The sequence below is a fragment of the Lichenostomus cassidix genome, chromosome 6, assembly GCF_008360975.1.
Source record: "Lichenostomus cassidix isolate B80296 chromosome 6, HeHo_3.0, whole genome shotgun sequence".
NCBI classification, from domain to species: domain Eukaryota; kingdom Metazoa; phylum Chordata; class Aves; order Passeriformes; family Meliphagidae; genus Lichenostomus; species Lichenostomus cassidix.
Window position 1 is genome coordinate 2165474 of NC_139487.1, and position 22653 is coordinate 2188126.

A 22653-nucleotide genomic window follows, 5' to 3' on the forward strand; every position below is an offset into this window, starting at 1 on the left:
AGGAGCTTCCTGCAGGATCTGTGCCCCCAGGACACATGGCCAGCCCTGGGGTGATGCTTTGGAAGCTTTTGGGAAGCTCCACACCCCCAGGGAGGGATGGAGGTCCTTGGTCAGCAGGGTCTGACTGACCCCAAGGCAGGAGGGGAGGTGTGGCTGCAGCTGGGGAGCACAAAGAACTAAAGCAAGAGGAGAAAATTCCTGCTTTGGTGACCTCCTGAGAGGGATTTCTCACCAGGCCATGATGTTATAGGACAAGCAGGAATGGCTTTATACTGATTTATTTTGGATTTTAGGAAGGAATTCCTCCCTGTAGGGTGGGCAGGCCCTGGCACAGGGTGCCCAGAGCAGCTGTGGTGCCCCTGGATCCCTGGCAGTGTCCAAGGCCAGGTTGGACATTGGGGCTTGGAGCAGCCTGGGACAGTGGATGTTAGCAAAACAAACCTCCTCCTGGATTCTCTCAGGCTTTCTTTCTCTCACACACAGCACTAAACCATCAGCACATGGAGCAAAAACATTATCCAGGCTCCTGGCAGAGTTTAAACCCAGAGCAGCTCAACCCCAAAAAGGCAAATATTTGCACAATATGACTCAGTGCAGAGAATTTACCTTCTCCCAGTTTTAATTGCTCTGCTTGTCACCAATTAAACACTGAAATCCTGCAAGGGCACACAGAGGATGTGGTTGTCTTCTGTCATGGCATCAGCTCTGTAACTCCAGAAAAGTGAAAACACTTTAAATCATCACCAATCCTTTCAAAAGGTTTTGGGTTTTTTTTTTTTTTGTTTGGTTTTTTGTTGTTGTTGTTTTTGGTTGGTTGGTTTGGTTTTTGTTGGTTTTTTTTGGTGTTTTTTTCTTATTTTGGGGGGTTTTTTGGTTGGTTGGTTGGTTGGTTTGGGTTTTTTTTTGTTTTGGTTTTTGTTTTTTTTTTTTAAACAAATTGAAACCTGTAAAACCTGCAATAAAGCAACCAGCCCTCTCTGTAATTCTATTTTCCAGACATTCACCTGACCTTTACCTGGTCTTTCTGCTGGCCTCTGCAAGGAGGATGCTGTATTCCAGCCATGATAGGCATGGAAATTAAATTAAGTAGTAGGTGGGAAAGTGAATTAGCTTTAGTGAGCTAAACAATGCATGGCAATTGAACTCCACACTTGCTGCAGAATCTCTCCTGCCTGATCCACTCAGCTGCAACTCCCTGCACGGCAGGGCAGCAGCTCTGGGTGCTGTGAGAGCATCTGCCACCTCTTTTCCTTTTATAAATGGAATAAATTCATCATTTGGTGACCCTTGCTGATCCTCCTGCGTTATCCCTCCATCCAGGCTGATCTGTCAGCCCCAAACCTGCCACCCCACAGCACTCAGAGCCTTTCCCAAAACTGCCCACAAGGGAGGATTTCTCCAGCTGAGGCTTTGCCAGGTGAAGGTCAAATCCAGTTGTTCCTCCTTCCCTTCGTCCCCAGAGAAGGTGGCTTTGGCCTGAGAGTGGCACTTCCAGCTCTGCCTCCCTGCACTGCAGGATTTGGGATTTGGGATTGGGATTTGGATCCTGTGCTGTGTCCTTGTCCTGCTGCCAGCTTCCCACTGCCCTGGGGCTGGGAGAGACTGCAAGGAAATCAAACCTTCCCACAGCTGGTGCTGAGCTCATTCTTCACTGCTCAGCCCTTCCACCTGCCCTACCTGCAACAGGAGGACAAAAAACCCCCAAATTCTTTGGGGTAAAAGAGGGAAGGCAGAAGATCAGTGCCAGCCATGTCTGCCTGACTCCAGGCCAATCCTGTCCCAGCCAAGCTGCACCTCAGCCTGGGGAGATGTTTGGTGCTTCCAACACCTCAGCCTTACCTGGGGGAGAGGAGAGGGAAAATATGGAATAAATATGCTGTGAAATAGGAAAAACTGCCAGAAATTCCTGGATTGTGTACTAACCCACTGTACTTAGGGCAGCAAGGAGGGCTGAGTGTGGAACATGAAGGAACAAAGAGAGCAAGAGCAGCTCCATGAGGGATAACCTGGCTCACAGTGTTTGACTGGATGGGGTTTGGAACACCCTGGGACAGTGGAAGGTGTCCCTGGCCATGGCAGGGGTGGCACTGAGTGATCTGTAAGGTCCTTTCCAACCCAAATCCTGGGATTCTGTGATGTTCAACCTTTGGTGTTTGGAGCTTTCCACATCCTTGCCATCTGCTCCAAGACTGAACAACCTCTATTCAATAATAATTCCAACCTGAAGGTGAAACCATGTTGTCTCAAGGCTGCATTTGGTCTGGTTTTGTCCCTTTTCATTGCCCACAAGAATGTTCCTGGAGTGATTAGGTGTTTGCTTATGCAGGATAATCACGTTGCACAAAGCTGCTGCCCATTATAAAGCTAATAAAACCAGCAGCAACATAGATCTTGGCCCAAAGAGGCTGGGAGTTTATTAAAGTTTTAAATTATGAATGCTGCTAATGCAGGGTAATAAGATCAAGCAGCACAGTGTGAGCACTGATCATTCTCCTATTTTTGTCTACTACTGTGTAGTTATTAGACACCTTGTCCCTTATTAATCTTCTTTGACCTTCTTCCACAAATTCTCCCTCTCGTAAAATTGAGTAACTGCTGAGAATCACAATGTGCCCAGCAGGGCCTGGAGGGAGGATAAGGAGCAGTGGGAATAAAATGCAGCTTGTGATAAAGAAAATGCTCCTGGTGAGGCCAAAGCAACCCCTGTGAGTTAAAACAGGACCTGCTGGGCTCAGAGCCATGAAGGAGGCCTGGAGTGATGGGGATTTTACATTTCATCAGTGCAATGGAGACACTGGGAGCTGGAAAGGAGCTCAGCCTGGAGCAAAGGAGGCTCAGGGGGACCTTGTGGCTCTGCACAGCTGCTGCCAGGAGGGGACAGCCGGGGGGTCAGGCTGTGCTCCAGGGAACAGGGACAGGAGGAGAGGGAACAGCCTCAGGCTGGGCAGGGAGGGGCAGGGTGGACAGCAGCAGGAATTTCTTCACAGAAAAGGTTGTTAAACACTGGCAGGAGCTGCTCAGGGAGGTTTGGATCCCCATCCCTGCAGGTGTCCAAGGAATTCCTGGCTGTGGCACTCAGGGCTCTGGGCTGGGGACAAGGTGGGGATTGAGCACAGCTTGGACTCTGGGAGGACTTTTCCATCCTAAATGATTCTGTGAGATGAGATTTACTTCAGCAGAATATCTAAATGGAATTTCTTAAATCAGAATAATAACCATTTGATTTGATTTGAATAATAACCATTTCCAATTTCCTGACCATTGATGGAGAGGAATAAAGAACCCTTCAGGGAAGGAGCACCCCAGAGGGGACAAAACACAGAATCTTCTTCCCAAAGTCACCTTTGTGGATTCAGTGCAGGATCTCCCACCAGCCAGGGTGTGTTTCCACAGCTTTTCCTTGTGTTTTATGCCAGACTAAAGGATCAGGGATGTGGCCACCTGCAGCAAGGACGTGAGATGGAAAAGAGCTCAGCACTTTGCTCCCTCCTTGTCAGCACACAGCACAGCCCCAGACCTGTTTCACCAAGAATCCACATGGCAGCAGCAGATAGTCACAGAACTAAATCATTCCTTTTGCTTGAAATGTGCCTGTGCTGTATAAAAATTTAAATATTCATGGCATTTATGACTTATTCATGTTAATCACAACACTGCCACTGGGGTGGGACAGGTGTGAAGCCTCTGCTGAGAAGTTATTTCTCCCCAAAAAGTTTAATTCTTGTCTCTTCGGTATGTTTTTTCCCTTTATGTAAAGGATAATGAAGAAAAAACCCTGAGTTTGGAGCTGATTGTTCTATTCTGGTTGTCTGAACAAATATTGCATAAAATCTTAGACAGCTTTAAATAAAGGGGACATTTAATAAATGCCTTTTAATAAATAGGGCATTTGGATAAATAAATAGCTGAGATATTAGAATTGAAAAATCAGCAGCTGATTAGCCAAAACCTCCTGAGCAGTGAGGGTTATATTGCTACATAAAATGCTGGATTTGAAACATGTTTGTTCCAGCAGGTGGCTAAAGAGTGTTTTCCCAGCATGGGGAATAACAGCTTTTAGGGACTATTACCATTATTTCATGTGTAAGCAACAAGAAAATTAAAAAAGCACAAAGCACTCAACCCAACCCAGCAAAACCCACTGTTTCCATCATGCTGTGGGCTCTGTGAAGGGCAGAGCTCAGGGAATGGGGCAGTTGGTGCAGCAGTGACCAATCCTCTCTCCATGGTGCTCCTGCCATTCCCCAGGGAGCACAGGGATCATCCCAGCCTGGAATCCTGGCATTTTTAGAACCCCAGGAATTGTCATATTTCCCATTTAGTGTATATTTCTATCCATCCCAGGTGGTCCCAGGGGGCTGGAAGCATCGGGAATGTGTCCATCTGTGGCTACTGGGAACATCACTGTGGCTAGCACAGGTCTTTCCCATGAGGATTTTTTCCTGTGTTTTATAAACAAAGATAAAGTTTGGATGTTATTAAAAACAGTGTCTCGAGATTTGGACAGTTCAGGCCTGGCCAATCAGGCCTAGGGGGAGGTTTCTGACTGACCAATCTGAGTGACCCCTGAAAAATCTATATAAGTTGGAATTAAATAATAAAAACTCTCTTTTTTATGCCACGCTGAGAATCCGGGTCTTCTTTCTCTGCTAGCAGCTCAACAGTGACACATCACCTTCCCTGAGAATTCTGTCCAAGCAGGAGCTTCCCTGCTCCCTCCTTGGCTTCAGGCTGGGAGTTCTTGGGTTTGCTTGGAATTTAACACCCCCTGTCAGGCTTTAGTTAGTTATTCTCCTCACCTTCTCAGGAGGAAGAGGCTGGAGCAGAGAAAATACACAATATTCCTGTGGCAGGACAAAGGGGGAATGGTTTTCAATCAAAAGAGGACACATTTGGGTTAGATATGAGGGAGGAATTTTATTCTGTGAGGGTGGGGAGGCTCTGGAATAGAATTCCCAGAGAAGCTGTGGCTGTCCCTGGGTCCCTGGCAGTGTCCAAGCCAGGTTGTCGGGGCTTGGAGCAACCTGGGACAGTGGAAGGTGTTGAATCAAGATGATTTTTGAGGTCTCTTCCATCCCAACCCATTCCACAATTCCATTATAAGCTCTTTTGAACACCTACACTTCCCATTTTAACCCTCAAGAAACCAGACCTGGCTTTCCTTGGGAGCAAACAGAACAACCCCAGTGCTGCAGAAGTGGTTTTTAATTAAGCAGAGAGATGGAAAACTTTCCAAAAGCACTTTTTGGCACTCAGGGTCTCACAGAGGCAGCTTGGCAGTGCTGGGAAAGGAGAAGGTGACTGATGGAAGGAAGGAGCTGTCTTGGGCTTCAGCCTCAGTGTCCTGCTCCTCAGGTGACCTCTGGGAGAGGGCTGAGGGGACAAACTCACTGCCAGCACGGGATGCCACCTCCCTGGCCCAGCTGTCACTCATGGGACATGGTGCAATGCAGAGTTAGGCTCCAGAGATGCCAAAATCCAGCAGTTTATTCTCATTTTTAATACACTGGGACAAATGTTCTGCCCTGCTCGGGTGATTTAACCCCTGCTGAGGACACAGCCTCCTCCTGTCCCACCTCCTCAGCACTGCTGGGAGCTTGATAGCCAAGAGGTGAATTCTCAGGACAAGGGACACCAGGGTTTCACCAGCTGGAATTATTTGCTCCTGGCACAGCACAAACCAGAGGACATTGACATCTCTGCCTGCCTGGTGGATCTGGGGAAACCTGGGCAGGAGTTCCAGCCAGGACACAGAGGAAGGGAGAGGAATGGCTGGAGGAAACATGGAATGGCTGAAGGAAACAAACATGGAATGGCTGAAAGAAACGTGGAATGGCTGAAGGAAACATGGAACAGCTGAAGGAAACATGGAATAGCTGAAGGAAATATGGAATAGCTGAAGGAAATATGGAATGGCTGAAGGAAACATGGAATAGCTGAAGGAAATATGGAATAGCTGAAGGAAATATGGAATGGCTGAAGGAAACATGGAATAGCTGAAGGAAATATGGAATAGCTGAAGGAAATATGGAATGGCTGAAGGAAACATGGAATAGCTGAAGGAAATATGGAATGGCTGAAGGAAACATGGAATGGCTGAACAAAACATGGAATGGCTGAAGAAAACATGCAATGGTCTGGGCTAGAGCTTCCATCCCAACTGGACATCCCTGGCAGGCTGAGGACACTGGTGTCAGCAGGAGTTCTGCTCAGACCCAGCCATCTCTCTCCTGCTCCCCTCTTGCCCATTAAACCCCCCACAGAAACAATCAAAACCTTGGCTGGGATCATCCTGTAAAGCTAGTTTATTCCTATATGGCCAAATACTTATTTACTTTACTCATTAGCTGTGTTTGCTCATCAGCTCTGCTTTCTGAGCAACCTCAAAGCTCAGTTTGCTTTAGTCTTTACACGAGCAACATCTGTCACAAGCTGCTTCCTCAGCCTGCCCCTTTCCTGCTCCTCAATTCACATTTTCTGCCTTCCAAGGTCATTTTTAGGATAATAAAATGAATGTTTCTGTGCAGAATTCCCCCCTCCCGCAGCTGGGCAAAGCAGAAAACATATATTGGAAAAATATATCAGACTTCCTTCTGAGAGAAGCCCAGGGTGAAGTGGAATGCTGATGTCCATGGAACCAAATGGAAATTAATATTGAAATCTCCAACCACAGAGCCAAGGTCTCTGCTGCTGGTTTTAAAGAGGTACCAGAGCAAAAACAAGAGGTTTTGATCGAGTCATAAAATCTGTTTGTCTCCCAAGTGCTTCTCTGGCCAACATCAAGGAAATCTCAAGGAAAAAATAAATAAATGAAGGTTTTTTCAAGGACATTTTTGTGACCTTCAATGTGGATTACTGTGAAGTGTTTAGGAAGCATGGAAGGTGTAAGAGAACAGAGTGTGCTTGGTGCACAGAGTGCCTGAAACCCCAAAGCTCTGCTCAGGAGTGCTGTGGGTCAGGCAGGGACACAATTCCCTCCCCAAACCCCTTCTGCTGACACTGAGGGGAGCTGCAGTGGGACATTTCCCAAGAACATCCCTCCATCCCTGCTAATCAATTCCTCTGCTCCATCTGTAAGGATCGTTGTTTCATTTTGGAGTCAGAATGTAAATGAAATGTTTCAAAATGATAATTCCTGAACATCTGCAGTTCTTCCACAGGAGAAAGCCTAAGGTCAGCAGCTCTGAATGGTAACATAAAGATTTTCCCTTAATTTAGGTCTAACTTACGAAAAGCTCTCAATTAATACAAGCTAATTAGAAATAAGCAAGTTTCCTCTAAGTTGCTCCAATAGCCATGAAGTTTCTCCTGGTGTTTTCTGCAGGACAACAGAATATCCATAACCATATCCCAGTAAAAGGCTTTAAAGACACTCTTATCATAATTTTCCATGAGGATTGCTGTGGAGATTGTTTTCCCATTTCTGTAACTGCAAAAGCTTTTTAGGCTCTTAACTATCAGCACAAAACATTTTTGGGTGTTGACCTGCCAGGGATGGGGCAACCACGACTTCTTCCCTGTGCCAGAGCCTCACCACCCTCCCAGGCAGGAATTCCTTCCCAATTTCCCATATAAATCTCTACTCTCTCCATTTAAAGCATTCCCCATTAATCCTTTCCTCAAGTTGTTATTCCTTGCTATAGATTTTAAAAACTCAATGCAAAATTTAAACTGCTGCTGATTTTCTCTCTCCAGGGGAAAAATTCTAAATAATTCCCAGTTTGTCACCAAAGCCACTTGGCAGATTTCTGATTGCAGAGGGGAAACTTGAGCTTTCAGTCTGTTTACAAAAGGTAAATCCCAAGGAACACTGACTTTTTATTGATATTTAGGTTGGTGAAAGTTTCCCTTGCTCAAAGTCAACAGAAAGTTAATTTTTGGATGAGATCAAGAATAGAAATATTCAACAGTGGAGGAGATGGGTCTGGATAATAATCTGAGTCCATCAGAGGAATTCTGTGGTATGAATTATCCTGGTCATTACCAGGTGTGACAGCAAGTAGTGACACATTTGGGACATGAGCTGAGGCTAGAAATTGATGGAGGCTTTTGTTGAAATGTCAGTGCACTTCATTTTTATCTATTGGTTCCAAGTTTGTGGGCTTGCTTCCTAATTCATTTTTCTTTTATTTTTCCGTATTACTCAGATGGTGAATGCAAATGTTATGTGCAGAGTTACAGCAGCCAATGTGCCCAAAAATCTTTATGCAGAAGATTCATTTCTTTCAGATTCAAGAAATAGGATGATGGGACTTTATTAAAAAAAAAAGAAGATTGAAAACTCCGTGATGTGAGACACTTTTAAATGAAAACCCGTTAAATTATTTACTGTGGTAAAATAAGTGTTTAATGGAGAAACATTTAAAATTTAATTGAGTGCTGAGATTATTGGCTGAATTGTGTGAGGTGCCCACATGAGGTGCAGCTTTCTCTTGTAAGTGAAAACACTCAGAAAAACATGTTTATAAATCTATTTTGAAACAACATCAACGAGAAGGAAAAAAATGGAATATTTGTTGTAAAATGCTCTGTCGTTATTACTCATACCAGCAGAGAAATGAAAACTGAATAATTTGGAGGAAGGGGAGGATGAGTAGAGCTGTGCTTAAATCTGAGGATTAAGACTGAAAGTTCTGTTTGGAATTATGCATGGATAATTAAATAAGGTATTTAATCTGCAATTAATAACAATTGTTTATTAATTGCAATTAACATTTTTGTCTTATTTTTAAACTGCAAATTTATTTTAGATTTGCCGTAGAGCTAGCATAAGGCAATAACAATTTTTTTCTTTACAGCACATATTTAATTAACATTACCATCTATCTAGAGATTTTTCAAAATTGGGTTTAAAAGAAAAAAAAACCCAAACCAGAATGATGAATAAAGTCACATTTTTTTAAAAAGAGAGTAATTTTGGCTGATGGTTGACATCAAACACCTGACAGAAGTGCAGAGAGATGATGTCCATTGTCCCTTGTCCATAAAAACAGCAGGACCACAGTGTGATGAAGATGTCCCTGCCCACTGCAGAGGGTTGGAGTTGACAACCTTTAAATTCCCTTCCAACCCAACCCATTCCTTCATTCTCTGATCCAAACCAACATCAGCACCTCTGGCTTGAAGATCTTTCCTCTCAAAGTCTTATCCTCCATCGAACAGAAATTATATTGGAAAACGCTGCCGTTTCAGTGCTAAAAATCCACCCTGGAGCTGTCTAATCCAGCCACGCTGAACTTCCCTGCTCAGCTCAGCAATTAAGCTCAGTCTCAGCTGAGAATCAACCCGCCAGATTCCAGCCCGCAGTGAAAACAAACGGCTGAATTACCAACCCCCTAAAAATAGAAATTCCGCAGCAATCGCCGACTCAACCCTCACTGAGGCCCCTGTAGGATCAGAACAGACATTTAGTAAACAACGAGGTGCCTAATGATGCAGGGAGCTCTTCATCCAGCGCTGAGAGACAACTCACTCCACGTAATTAGAGCATTACAGAGTCATCAGGCGGCGGTGACAGCAGAGACACAAATGTCACCTGTGATTCCGCTTGCTTTATGTGCAGAGCTTTGAAATTCAGACTGAGAAGATGACAAAAACAAAGCTGATGGCAGAGTTCAAGTCTGGCTGCTTTGGAGCAGCACAGAAATTTGGAAGCGAAATTATTTTCCTCCCGTGCTATTTGGTGGAATTTGTAATGAGATATTTGGTAGGACCTGATTATTTGGATGTTTGTTGGGGAAAAGTGGTGATTTCTACCCTCAGGAAGCAATTCATGAATTGTTTTTACACTTGGGGATAACCCAATGTGTATCCAGAGGAATCTCTCCTTGGCCTGATTCCCTGCAGGATTTCCATTGATGTAAAAATGTCACAAAATATAAAAGAACCCAACCAAGCAGAACTGTAGGTTCCCATGGGAAAGTGATGACATGGGATACATCCAGAAAGGCAAAATTCAGGTGGACAGCAGCTTTCCATGCAGTGATAACTCAGGACCTGCTGGAAGAGGCAGGACATCCACTATGAGTTATTGTGACTGCTGCAAAAGCTATGTTTAATTTAAGAGATAATTTCAGAAAGGTCAGAGATGAAGTCTAGAGGTTGGAGGACAGCAGGGAGATTTAGACTTTCCAAAAAACCATGAATTTTTAACCAAAGCCAAAAGTTTTGATTCAGTTTAACGTAAGAAAAGGATGACTAAGGGAGGCTGTTTGAGGGGGTAAACCACCCAGCAGCTGTTCTTGTCCATGGGCAATGAGGCAGAACGAGACCAACTCCTCCTCAACAGGAGACATCTCGAGAATTCCTGATTGATCTTGCAGGAGCTGTCTAGACTCCCTCACTGCAGTGTCTGGAGCGTTGCTGCTGGCTGTTGTCACAGCAGGATCCTCGTCTGGCTCGGTGGTTAGCAGAATGTTTTTGCTCAGAGGCAGCACAAGATCTGGGCCTGAACCATCTCTCGAGTCTCTTTCAGCTTCTGTTTTTCTGAGTTGATTTTTCTGAGTCACAGCATCCAACCCTCTTGTTTGCTCGTTCAGGGCTGCTGTGTGCCAGGCAGGAGCCACCTGGGAGGAGGAGGAGAAGAAGAAGAAGAAGAAACCTCTTTTGAAGCCCAAAGTGTGTGATGACACACGGAGGCCTCAGCCTCTCGTTGGAGCTACAGGATTGGGTTGGAGCTAGAGGATTTGAACTACAAAATGGAAATCCACACTCTCTGTTTAATCATTGGGAAACAAGATGTTTCACAAGCCTGGATTTTCCATTCTCCTTGCTATTTTCCCCCCTTGGGGTAGTTCTTTCCCTCTCCCAAAGGCTCATATTCCCATGGGAAACACCAGGGAAACCAGTGGGCACAGTTAGCCTGGGAGATATGGAGTAATTCCTGAAGGGAAAACATTTTAATTCCTAAGGTATCACTTTAAGGTGCTGCTCCCAAGCCCATTGTAATCTACAAAAGGCTTTTTAAATGCGTAAGAATTAACTGATTGCTGCTGTACTCACAAATTCCTGCAAGGAGAGCACAAAGGACACGCCGAGGAGCACAGGAATTGCTCTTTTGAAGGCTGAAAGAGCTGAGTTTATCAACAATGTAGAAAACCTTTGTCTGAGTCAACACACAGCATTTTTCAAAGCGTTTGGCTCACGCAATTCAGGAGTCGATTCTCTGTCGGAATATTTGTTCTGGACTTGTCAGGAGTCTCCTGTAGGAGTAACAGCTCTGTTTGCTGAAGCCTCTGCTCAAAATCACCACTATTTCTGCTGCCTGGTCGTTTTTTCTAAATGAGGAGATATTTTCTCATTCTGCCTTCAAAATCAACCGAGTAGCCATAAGGAGGATGTGGGAAAATAAGTCAATTAACAACCTGATAATTAGCTGGTAATCTGCTAAATTGCAAGACAAACCATCAGTGAACATTACTTTGTTTTCATTTTTGGATGAGCAACCTTCAGAAAGCTTCACAACTGCGTGATGTGTGCAAACATCTTTGAAGAGAGCCTGTTTCCTCTTTTATTCCATTAATTCCTTTATCAAAGGGGAATAGGAGCCCATGGGTTTATTTACATCTTATCAGCAAGCGAAACATTGCAATCTGAAATAATCCCGAGCAGAAATCTGCCGAGAACATTGGCAAAACAGCTTTTCCTGCAGGTGTTCATGTGCTGAATCAGAAGTCAAGCCTCAGAAACACACAGGGAGAGAAAATAAAGATGTTTGTCATGCCTGACACACCACGATGTTCATTTTTTCCAAGGGGAGCTTTCTAAATCTTCCCCTGAAGTGTCTGTTTGAGTTTGACTGAAGGTCAACGTATTCTCTTTGTGAAATGAGAAGTGCCCAATTACCCTGTGGTTAATGAGGGGAGAGTTAATGAGATCTGTGGAGAAACATGACTGGAAGAGTCAATATTGCAGAGGCTGTGTTGCTCTCCCAGGATCTGATCCCAAACCCACTGGGATCAAGCAGAATTCCCAGCCCTCTGAGCCTCTCCAGCCAGCACATCCCCTGGGACACATCAGCTTTGCTGTGACACCAAATCTGTCCCTTCTCATGGCTTTTCTGCGCTCTGAACAATGGGGATCCATCCCTCAAATGCTCCGTTTCTTCTGCCAGACTTGCTGGCAATTAGAGGTGCAATTAGGATTTCTGCGTAGCTCATAATGAACTCCCCTGGAACACAGAGTTCTCCACTCTGCTGGGAATCTGTACTTTGGAAGATGGATATTCCCAGCCTGTCAGAGACCCAAACATCCATTTTAAAGTGCAATTACCCTGAGACACTTCCTGAGTTACCAGGTAATTCAAATCAGCATGAGGCACTTATCTGCCCCATTTACACATGAACATTTTCAGTTTAAATTTGACTATTTCATGTGCTGACTTCATTGATTAACTGACTTCAAATATTCAATGACCTTTTGTTGATAACAAACCCTCTATCTGAGCAGTATTTTCAGAATCTAGAATGATTTTTATGGATATTGGAAACAGGCAGCTGTTTAAATGTCTCCCTGGAAAGAGTTTTACATTCAAAAGACTTGATTTGTTGGTTTAATTATGGAATAACTTTCATTTCAGGATCGGGTCTGCATCTTTATTTGCTGCTGGCAGTTTGTATTGATTTATGTATCAGATCTCCAAATCCCAGAATTTTTAGGGTGGAAAAGACCTCCAGGATCATCAAGTCCAGCCAGTGCCTGATGCCCACCTTGTCCCCAGCACAGAGCACTGAGTGCCACAGCCAGGAATTCCTTGGACACCTCCAGAGATGGGGAATCCAAACCTCCCTGGGCAGCTCCTGCCAGTGTTTAACAACTTTTTCTGTGAAGGAATTTTCCCAATATCCAACCTAAACCTCCTCTGGCCCAGCCTGAGGCTGTTCCCTCTCCTCCTGTCCCCGTTCCTTGGGAGAAGAGCCCAAATCCTCCCTAGCTGTCCCCTCCTGGCAGCAGCTGTGGGGCAATAAAGTTCCCCTGAACCTCCTTAAAATAGACCCAACAACATAAAAATTAAAAGATAAACTAATGTGAAATCAGTAAAACAGAGAGGTTTCCAGTGAAACTCCCATTTCTCCTCAGCCAGTGTCTGTAACATCACCTGCAGCTCCATCATTGCTCTGGTTCCCAACAGAGCAGGGACTCAGCTGTTCCACACCTGTGCTGGGCCACCCCAGGTGCCCTCAGAGATCAGGAAGATCAAGTCTCATCCCCCAAATCCACATTTCTGCAGCTCCCAGCTCACACCCACACCTGAGGCTGGGAGGATGGGTAGAGCAGTGGCTACATGAAGCCAACGGGTGCTTTCCAAATCCCACTAAATCCCTGTGAGAAGTCTGTCACTGGGGGATAGAGCGTCCTTGGTTCACTGCAGCTTAATCCTCCCCTAATCCTCCTCTCCAGGGCAGGATTATTGCACAGTGAGGAGAGAAATTTCTCCTCCTGGCTGATTTCCCATAGGTGACTTTAGGGTGTTTTACCTCTCTCGTGGTGGTGTCAGCAGCATCCCTGGCTGGATTCCCTCTGCTCTCCCTGTTTTGCAGGAAACCCATTGAAATGAATGGGGCTGCTGGGAGAGAACATGACATAATCTGTTGTAAAATGTTTTATGTCCTGAATTCCCTTCCAGAGGAAAAATTCTGTAGCCAATTAAACCAACGGATTTAAATGTGTTTGATGCTGAGCAGTGAAAGTTCCACTCAGGCATTCAGATAATATGGAGAATAGGACATTCTTAGGGAGTGGAAGGAGCACAGACAAAACAGCTTCAATTTTGGGATGTTTTAAGGTCCAATACCTGCTGTCAGCTCATGACAAACCAGGTCCTCCCCGGGCAAACCACTCCTGAGCAAAACCAGTATTTCAGTGCTGCCTAATGAGATATTGGATCATTAGAGAAATGTTTGTTTCCAAGGAAAAAACAGGAGCAATTAATTTGGTCTCACATCACGGGAGGTTGCAGCACATGGTGGTTTTGGGGAGAATAACACATCACAAGGAGCTCCACAGGACTTGGAGGCTGCTGGCTTGAAACAAGCTCACAGAAAACTTGGAGTCACTTAGAATTTTATCATTAGTTTTTTTTTTTTTAAAGCCATGTCTTTAATTGCTTTAAATCTATTAATGGTAAGGCAAGAGGGAAAGGGTGGTTTAGATTTGCACTGGGCTGAATCTGATGGTAAAAGTCCAGGAGAATCCTCTGCTCATGGTACAGAAGAGGCTGTGAAAAGCCCCAGGGCTCTGGAGTGTGTCCAGGGATGGGATTTTCCCCAAGTGTGCCCAAGTGTGGCTAGCACAGGTCTTTCCCATGAGAATTTCTTCCTGTGTTTTATAAACAAAGATAAAGTTTGGATGTTATTAAAAACAGTGTCTCGAGATTTGGACAGTTCAGGCCTGGCCAATCAGGCCTAGGGGGAGGTTTCTGACTGACCAATCTGGGTGACCTCTGAAAAATCTATATAAGTTGGAATCAAATAATAAAAGCTCTTTTTTATGCCACGCTGAGAATCCAGGTCTTCTTTCTCTGCTAGCGGCTCAACAGCGACACCCAAGGAATCCTGGATGTGGCATCAGGGCTTTGGGGACAGGGTGGGGTTGGGCACAGCTTGGACTCTGACCCTGGAGGGCTTTTCCAGCCCCAGTGATCTGTGATATCACAGACACAGCATTGGTGGGTGGCAAATCTTCTCCCCAGGATAAGCTTGGTGAGGGTTTGGGGCCCTGAAATTCCTCATGGCTTCAGCTTGCTGAGCGATAAAAAAAACAAAATAAATGTACCAAGTGAAACACAAACACAAAAATCAGCACCTGAGTCTGGGCCAAAGGAGATCATCACCTGTAAGGGAAATGATTTACTCCAACATGAAACACATCTGGGGCTGCACTGCCAGAGCCTCAGACTGCAATAGATCCACAGTGTCTCCAGCCCAGGATCAACTGGGAATCCTCCTGAGCAGGGAATTGTGCCTGTGAGCCTCACCTTCCATTTACACCATTTCTGCCTCACCCTCCATTTACATGATTTCTCTTCCCAGTGATTGTTCCATCAGCTTGAAAAAGCTGAGCTGCATATTTTTCACTGCTGCAGGAAGCCTGCAATGATCATTCCCAGCGCAGGAATTACCTCAAAACCCACCACGACCACTGAGATGCCAACACTGCCACTGCCACTGATGTTTGAACAAAACCAGGGGTGAGGAGTTGAAGGAATCATCCCAAATTCTTGGCAGCAAGACCCAAAACTGCTCCCTGGGCTGATCCTACAACCCAGAGCTGCCAGGGTTTGCTTCAGCTCCAGTGAGAAGGGACTCAGCAAAACACTGGACAGCAGGGAGAAAAAGGGAGTCTGAAAACTGAAATGCGTTTTAAGGTATTTTAAATGCTTCAATTCAATTTATTTCACGGTTAATTGAAAAATAATCGGCTACAAACCTGGAGGTGTCTGAGCTGCAGTGAAATCTGAGATGGTCACACTGGTTCATGAAGGTGGAAGCTGATGGAGGTGCCTCATGATCTGGTCACCTTCGTTTAACAAGATATTTAAGGTAAAAAGCATTAATTGCACTATTACCATGTACCTCTATTTGAAAAAGTAACGGAGCATAAAGATAATTAATTGCTTTCTATTCTAAAAACATATTGACCTCAAATTCCACTTCCAGTGTGGCTGTGGGTTAAACCCTTTAGTGCAACTTTTTCTGTGCAAACCCTCAGTCAAACCCATTTATTAACCAGCTGGTGGCAGTGTTTTCATGAGGAAAAGACAAAAAGCCATCCCACTCATTTTCCAGAGAATCCACTCTTTCTGCTGTTAGAGTGGGAGAATCTTCCTTGGTACCTGGTTCCCTTCATTAAAATTCAAGGAAATCCATACAGGATATGAAACTCCTCAGTCCCTGCTGTTTTCAGCAGCTCCTGGAATATTTTATTGCCCTTTGGAGCCTGGCTGTTGCTGCTGCTGCTGGAATTCTGGTGTCACAGGGCTCCTTGCTTTCCTCTGCAAGTTAGTTGAGATTTCAAGCAGAGGTGTTGGAAGGAAATAAAACCATGACAGGTTTAATCTGGGCTTTGTGTTTGGAGAGAGGGACTGGGAATTGCTTCTGGAAAGGGAATATTCCCTTTCTCTCCCCACACATCCAGCAATGGCACATTCCCATCCCATCCCATCCCTCTCCTGAAGCTTAATTTAAACCAGGCCAGAGCTGTGTGGAGTGGAGCTTCCCCCCTCCTCGTGGCATTCATTAAAAAGAGATAACAATTAATCAGCATTTAGCAGAAACAACTTGCAGCATCCAGGCTGGCAAAGCTCTCCCAAGCCCCTCCCTCTCGAGTTCCCAGCAGCGAGCCTTGCCATGTGATATTTACATTTTTCCAGCCTGCAATAACAGGTACAAGGATCCAGAAAGCCATTCTGACCCCTCTGAGTGGCAACAACCTCCCAGTGCCATGGCAAGGAGCAGAGCCCTCCTCCCCATATGTGCCAGCAGGGCCATCTGCAGCAGCTCCATCTGCTCCTGGGCATCTCCAGCCTCCACAGATGTACCCAAAACTGCTGCCAAGGCTGTGGGAACACCTCCTGCACGGCTGGGAAACGCACCGTGCTGCAGACAAGGTGGGAAAAAGGAATAAAACTCTTATTCTATTGCAGGGAAAGCTCCAACAGGGAGTTAACTGTGGATCCCCAGTGCTCCTGCTCGCCCTCCACATCCCTCCATCCCACCAGAATCAGGCCAGGTGCTGGAGCTGCAGGGGTAACGCCTCTGTGGGGGATGTGATGAGGTTTGGGAAAGCCTGCTGACCCCTGGGAGTGCCTGCAGTGCAGTTTGGGGATGGCCAGTTGGGGTGGCAGCTCTCCAAGGCTGGCACTTCCCTCTCCTCCTAGCACCAGGAGTGCTCAGCTTGCTTTGGATTGTCTGCAAAACAAGGAATAAACACTCCTAACATCTATAAAAGTGCTGCTCTTCTAGACTCAGGGCTTTGGGAGATCTTTTCTCCAGGTTTTGCTGTAGATTTCAGCTTGGATTTCCTCCTCCTTTCTTGTCCAGGAGACCAGAAAGCACTGCAAGCAAGTCTGAGGTTAAAAATACCCAAGAAATGGGAAAAACCAAACACACCTGCGTGTGTCACTTCAGAGCAGGAAACGTGTCCTGCAGCTCAGCAGAAAGGTCACAGTGACACTGGATTTGAGTGGCTCTGGAGCTCCTGGTGGCTCCCAGGGCTGGGAAGGACAAGGGACAGGGGATGTGTGTCCAGGGGAGCATCCTGGAGCTGTTCCTGAAGGAGACTGGAGCAGCAGCCTGACAGCTGGCAGGGAATGTTCCTCGCTGTGACTCTGTCAGGATTGATTGATTCCCACAGATCACTTCATTCTTTATCATCTGGCATTTTCCAATGGAAAACGGTTTGGAGAAAATTCCTGGCCAGCCTGATATAAATTGTTTCCTTCCTGGCCTTTTTCAATACCCGATGAGCGCAAAATTTCCGCGTTCATTGCAAATATTTGGAATAAAATTTGCCCATAAACCCCCCCTAGGATCCACATTTCATTATCCCACGGTCAAGTTAAAAAAAACCCTGTAAATATTTCCCCCTGAACAAGTGATTGATGTTTCAATCATGTTTGGATTTGCATCCACCTCGGTGTCCTTCCCCTGTGAATTTTCCTGCGAGCTGGCTGAGTGATCATAAAATTAAACATTGCAGTCTGGAGTGCTTTGGGAGCACCTTTCATGTTCATTCCCCAAGCCCTTCTCCATGGATTAGCAGCACTGCTCATAGGGTGTCAACTGGTGGCCTCAAAATAAATGGGAACCCCACAGAATAAATGTGAAATCTGCAGAATAAATGTGAAATCCGCAGAATAAATGGGAAATCCGCAGAATAAATGGGAAATCCACAGAATAAATGGGAAATCCGCAGAATAAATGGGAAATCCACACAATTCTGATGGTGGGCAGGAAGGGAAAGCAAATCCCAAAAATCTGGGGGTGCCGAAATCACAGAGCAGGACCTCCCACTGGGACATTCCCTGTGCTCACCGAGCTTTGATATTCGTGCAAATATTGACTTTTTGGGGAATCTTTGATGTTTTTGTAGCACATTTGTCGCTACAGGAAGGGGTAACAGATCCAACACATTTATTTTACTTAATCTGAGTGTTTTAACAACTGGGATGAAATATTCTGAATTTAGCATCCACCTTTCCACGAGAAACAGAATCACAGAACGGGAAAGGTTGGAATGGATCACAGTGGATCATCTGATCCAATCCCACTAAATGCTCATCCTGCTAAAAGGCAGGAAGGAAATGGCTGAGACCTCACCTGGGGGAGGATTTGCAGAAAAAAAAATGGAATTTGAGGTTCGAATTTGGCTTTTTCTAGCAGCTCAGCTGCATTTGATGCTTTCAAAACCCCCAAATTTCAAATATTCCTCTCCTTTTCCACTCCAAACTCTGTTCATCCAGAGCCAATCCTTATCCCTGTGCTGCTTTCCTGTCCCTTCTGCTCGGATTTGCTAACGTTAGAGGGCAGTCTCCCATTTTCCTGCTTTTTTCCATCCCATTTTCAGCAGCTCTGGTTGAAAAGTGCTCCGGCAGGCTGGGGCTGAGAGCACAACCACGCTCCAAACAAAAGATGCTATTTCCATTGAAAAACGACCACAATTCTTGTGAAATCTTCTCTGGAAAATGACATTTTCATGACATCGGTATAGCTGGGAGGGCGGGCAGTTTATAAAGCCTCAAAACGCATGAACTATTTCCCACTGCAACAGTTCTCTGTGATTCCCCAGCTGGAATTTGTGGGAATTAAAGCAGTGCAGCCCTTCCTTGACATTGCAGGGTGTTAAAGCAGAGGTGGCTAAAAGGTGATTATTCATTTGGTGCGATGAATATCTCCCAAATCCTCCAACCTCTTCACTTCCAGAAGTGTTCTGAAATCATGGATGAGCCAAAAAAAGGGGAAAAAAAAAAAGGGGGGGAAAAAAATTTCAAAAGTTGCTTTAAAACGTGTAGGAAAAGTGTTTCTGAATCAGCCCAGGAAATGTCTCTCAGCCATAAACCCACCAAGCATCCAGAATGCCATTCCAGCATCCAGGGTGGCAATATTCAGACATCACAGCTGAGGTGCTGAGAGCTTCCAACTTTTTTTAGGATGGCATTCATCTTCCTGACAAAAATAATTGAGGAATGCTAACCTGAAGCCACTTCAGGTTCTCAGGGAAAATATTCCCACTTCTCCCAGCTCCAGCCACACCTCAGTTAAGAAGCTAAGCTTGTGATGATGAAAAGCAAAAAAAAAAAAAAAGCAAAATGTTGTACAAACGTCAAAGATTTTACATCTCTAGGAGCTCTTTTTCTTGTAAAAAAAGGACAAAACACACCCTAAAATATGGGATTTAGAGATCCAGTTTTAACCCTTCCTTGCTCCTCTGGAAATCTCCCTTTTGCCACCCCATGGTTATCCATCCATCCCATAATTAGTTATGATTTCCCCTGCAGTAGTGCTGAGATAACAAATTCATTTGCTGTCTGGATGTCACACAAATTCCAGGTGGGAGCAGGAAATCCCATAAAATGGCAGAGGGAAGAAGGAAGAGTTCAGAATTTTGGATATGAGACCCAAGTGCAGGAGCAGAATCAGTCAGAATCCAATTCAAGGTGACACAGGGAATGTGGGGAAGTTTCCTGTAGGAAAAGCAGGATTTTTTAAATGGAATTAAATGGAATTTATATGGAATTTTTGCCAGGCTCCATGTCAGGCATACAGAATTCCTGCCTGGATAAATCCTGGATTTGTGCATCTGCAGCTCCACAGCACCAAAATATTACCAGCACAGGAAGAATCCCTTCCCTCTCCCCCACAGGTGAAAATTTATTTCTCATTGGCAGGTGAAGTTCATTTTTTATTTCCAGAGAAACAGAACCATTTCCTGAAGGTCAAGGCTTTTAAAAGTGCCTCTCAGAAACAGGAGTTGTCACTGACTCTGAGGCAGAATCCACAGAGAGCAGCACAGTTTGCTCTCCTTTCCCAGTTTGTTTTTCAGGAACAACCTCCAATCTCCCTGCTCCTGCTGACCAGGGCTTTTCTGATTTATTTAACATGGAACTGAGGGAAACACAACTGTGCTGCAGTCAGCAAAGAAATGTGACACCAAACAATTGAAACATCATTTGGATGACCATTGGTGAATTCCAGCTTGGGTCACAGCCCTGCCAGCCCTGCCATTCCAGCATTCCATAAAAATAAAGAAGATTAATTTTTTTCATTATTTGCACAAAATAAAATTTCTGCATTTGTTGGAAACGCAGTAAAAAAAAAATTAATTTGTCAAATGAAACTCTCTTCAGCCACCAGACCCTTAAAAATTATATATATATTTTTTTAATGCAGTAGGACTAAATTCACCTAAAATACAAGATATTTTAAATAAATAAAAAGCTCGATAATTGAATATACCTTTAAAAAACATCGAATTTAGGCTGATGACCAAACAATTAGGTGTTTTAAGGCTCCAGCATCTATAATACCATTAATTAAGCAGTCAGAGGCTCAGAGGTCCAGCCTTTGACAGGTGAACAGCACGAGGCAGGCTAGGCGAGTGCACTGTGCCAAAACACCTGAATTCACCCTGAGAACACAGGGAAGATAAATGTAACTCATTTCCTGAACACAAGCACGTAAATGACACCCTATTTGTTGATCATAAGGAGTGATTTGTAAAGTTCAAGTACCAAAATATGCAAATTGGCACCATGCTCGACATGCAAAAGAGCAAACTGAGGCTGAGATCTCATGGAAAAGGCACTGGGAGAAGTTCAGAAACTCAGCACCAACACCTGGGCACAGAAAGCAGAAAATGTGGGAAATTTAGGGGGCAGGAATTTAGGAAAATGATAAAAAAAAATTAGGAGAATTGATAGAAAAATAGAGAAACCATTTGGCTGCTCAAAGTGCTTTAGTGGCCTCCTTGAGCTGCACTGATTTAATGAGGAGTTTGTGTTCTGACAGGACCCTGCCCAGGTCCTGGCAGGCAGGAACATCCATGAGGATTCTGGACTTCCATGATCCTTGTGGATCCTTCCTGCTCAGGATATTCCATGAGAAAGTCAGATATTGTTAATATTGGCTAGAAGGTAAAGAAAATATAAACCAACCCATCTTTGCAAGTGGGAAATTACCAGTTTTTTTGGTTCATCATTATTTTTTCATAGCTCAGTTTCACCCACGTGGAGCATTTCTCTTCTTTCCTTCAAGGCTGTGTGAAGTAAAACTTTACAAACTCACTCTCTACCCCAAGCCCAGAGTGGTTTGATGTTCAGCTGTGTCATTTTTCAGTCCCAAAGCCCATCCTCACTTTGGTTGTTCTCACCAGCCATGGCCTGTTGGGGTGAGACAGTGAGCTCAGCTTGTTTCCTTCAAGACAAATGTCCTGCTTGACTCTCAAACCCAAATTTAAATCTCGTGAAACATTCTGCCAGACTGATAAAAGGCGTATCTTTGACATTTTTTCAATCTTTCCCCAAACTCTTTCAACGTTTAAGCAGACAGCTCATCAATGACATTCTGCATAAATGCTCCACGGCTAGAAGTAATTCCTCATGATGAATCTTTAAAGTGCCAGACTATCTGATAAGTTAAATTTTGATTTTCTTTATATGACAAATGGTTAATAGTTGTCTTAGAGCCTTTCTGCACTATGATTTTTATCTCTGTTTTATTACGGTAATAATAACAGCTAATATACTCTCTCATATCTGTCTTGTTCTTTCTTAAGGTCAAAATTATATCCAGCAAGAGATTTCTCCCTTTCTTCCTCGCAGTATTTTCAGGGAATAAATTACCACATACAGGCAAATAATAGCAAATTAGGAAAGCTAAATGTGATATCCATACTTTAATATGTGCTGGGCAATCAGAAACCCAAGGATTGGGATGTCATTACAGCAAGGAATTTTCAGCCTTGCAAGTTAATTAGATGCTATTACATCAGGCTATTTAATTGCCTTCCTTGCCAATAATCTGTGAAGAAGAGAAAATGTGTTCATTGCTCTCCTTGTCTTTGGGCAGATTTCTCTCGTTGGTGTTTTATGGGATTTGTTCCCTTCAGGTTCACCAGTGATAACCCCAAAAATCCTCCGAAGGCACAGAAGGATTTTAGGGAGCAGAGGAGCAGCAGGTGACATTCCAGCTCTCTGCAATTAATTAATTATTTCGAATCAACTTATTTATTCAGACATGGAATGAGTAGCCACATTTCCTAATGGATGGATCTCTTTATGGCAATGATGTCATGGTTAAAAGGAGTTTAATTGCTTCAATAAATGTCAAAATAAAAGTCATTTATTCAGTAAATCTAGTGCAATTCGGTTTCTAGTTTGAACTAGAATCCAAACTAGACAAATTGAGTTCTCACAGACCAAAGACAGGGAATCATCAGTGGAAATTTATGTTCAAAGCCTCCAAACTTAGAGCAAAGTAAGGAAAAACCCTATGGATTCAGGGATCCTAAATGTCCTCTCCCTCAACCTCTCCAGCTATGGAAATCATCCTTTTCTGCCCCAACATCCCCAAAACTCTTCCCAAATCCATCAGCCGTGACACTGCCCACTCCACATGTCTTGATGGACACGGTTTTGTATTTTTCAGATGGAGAAAT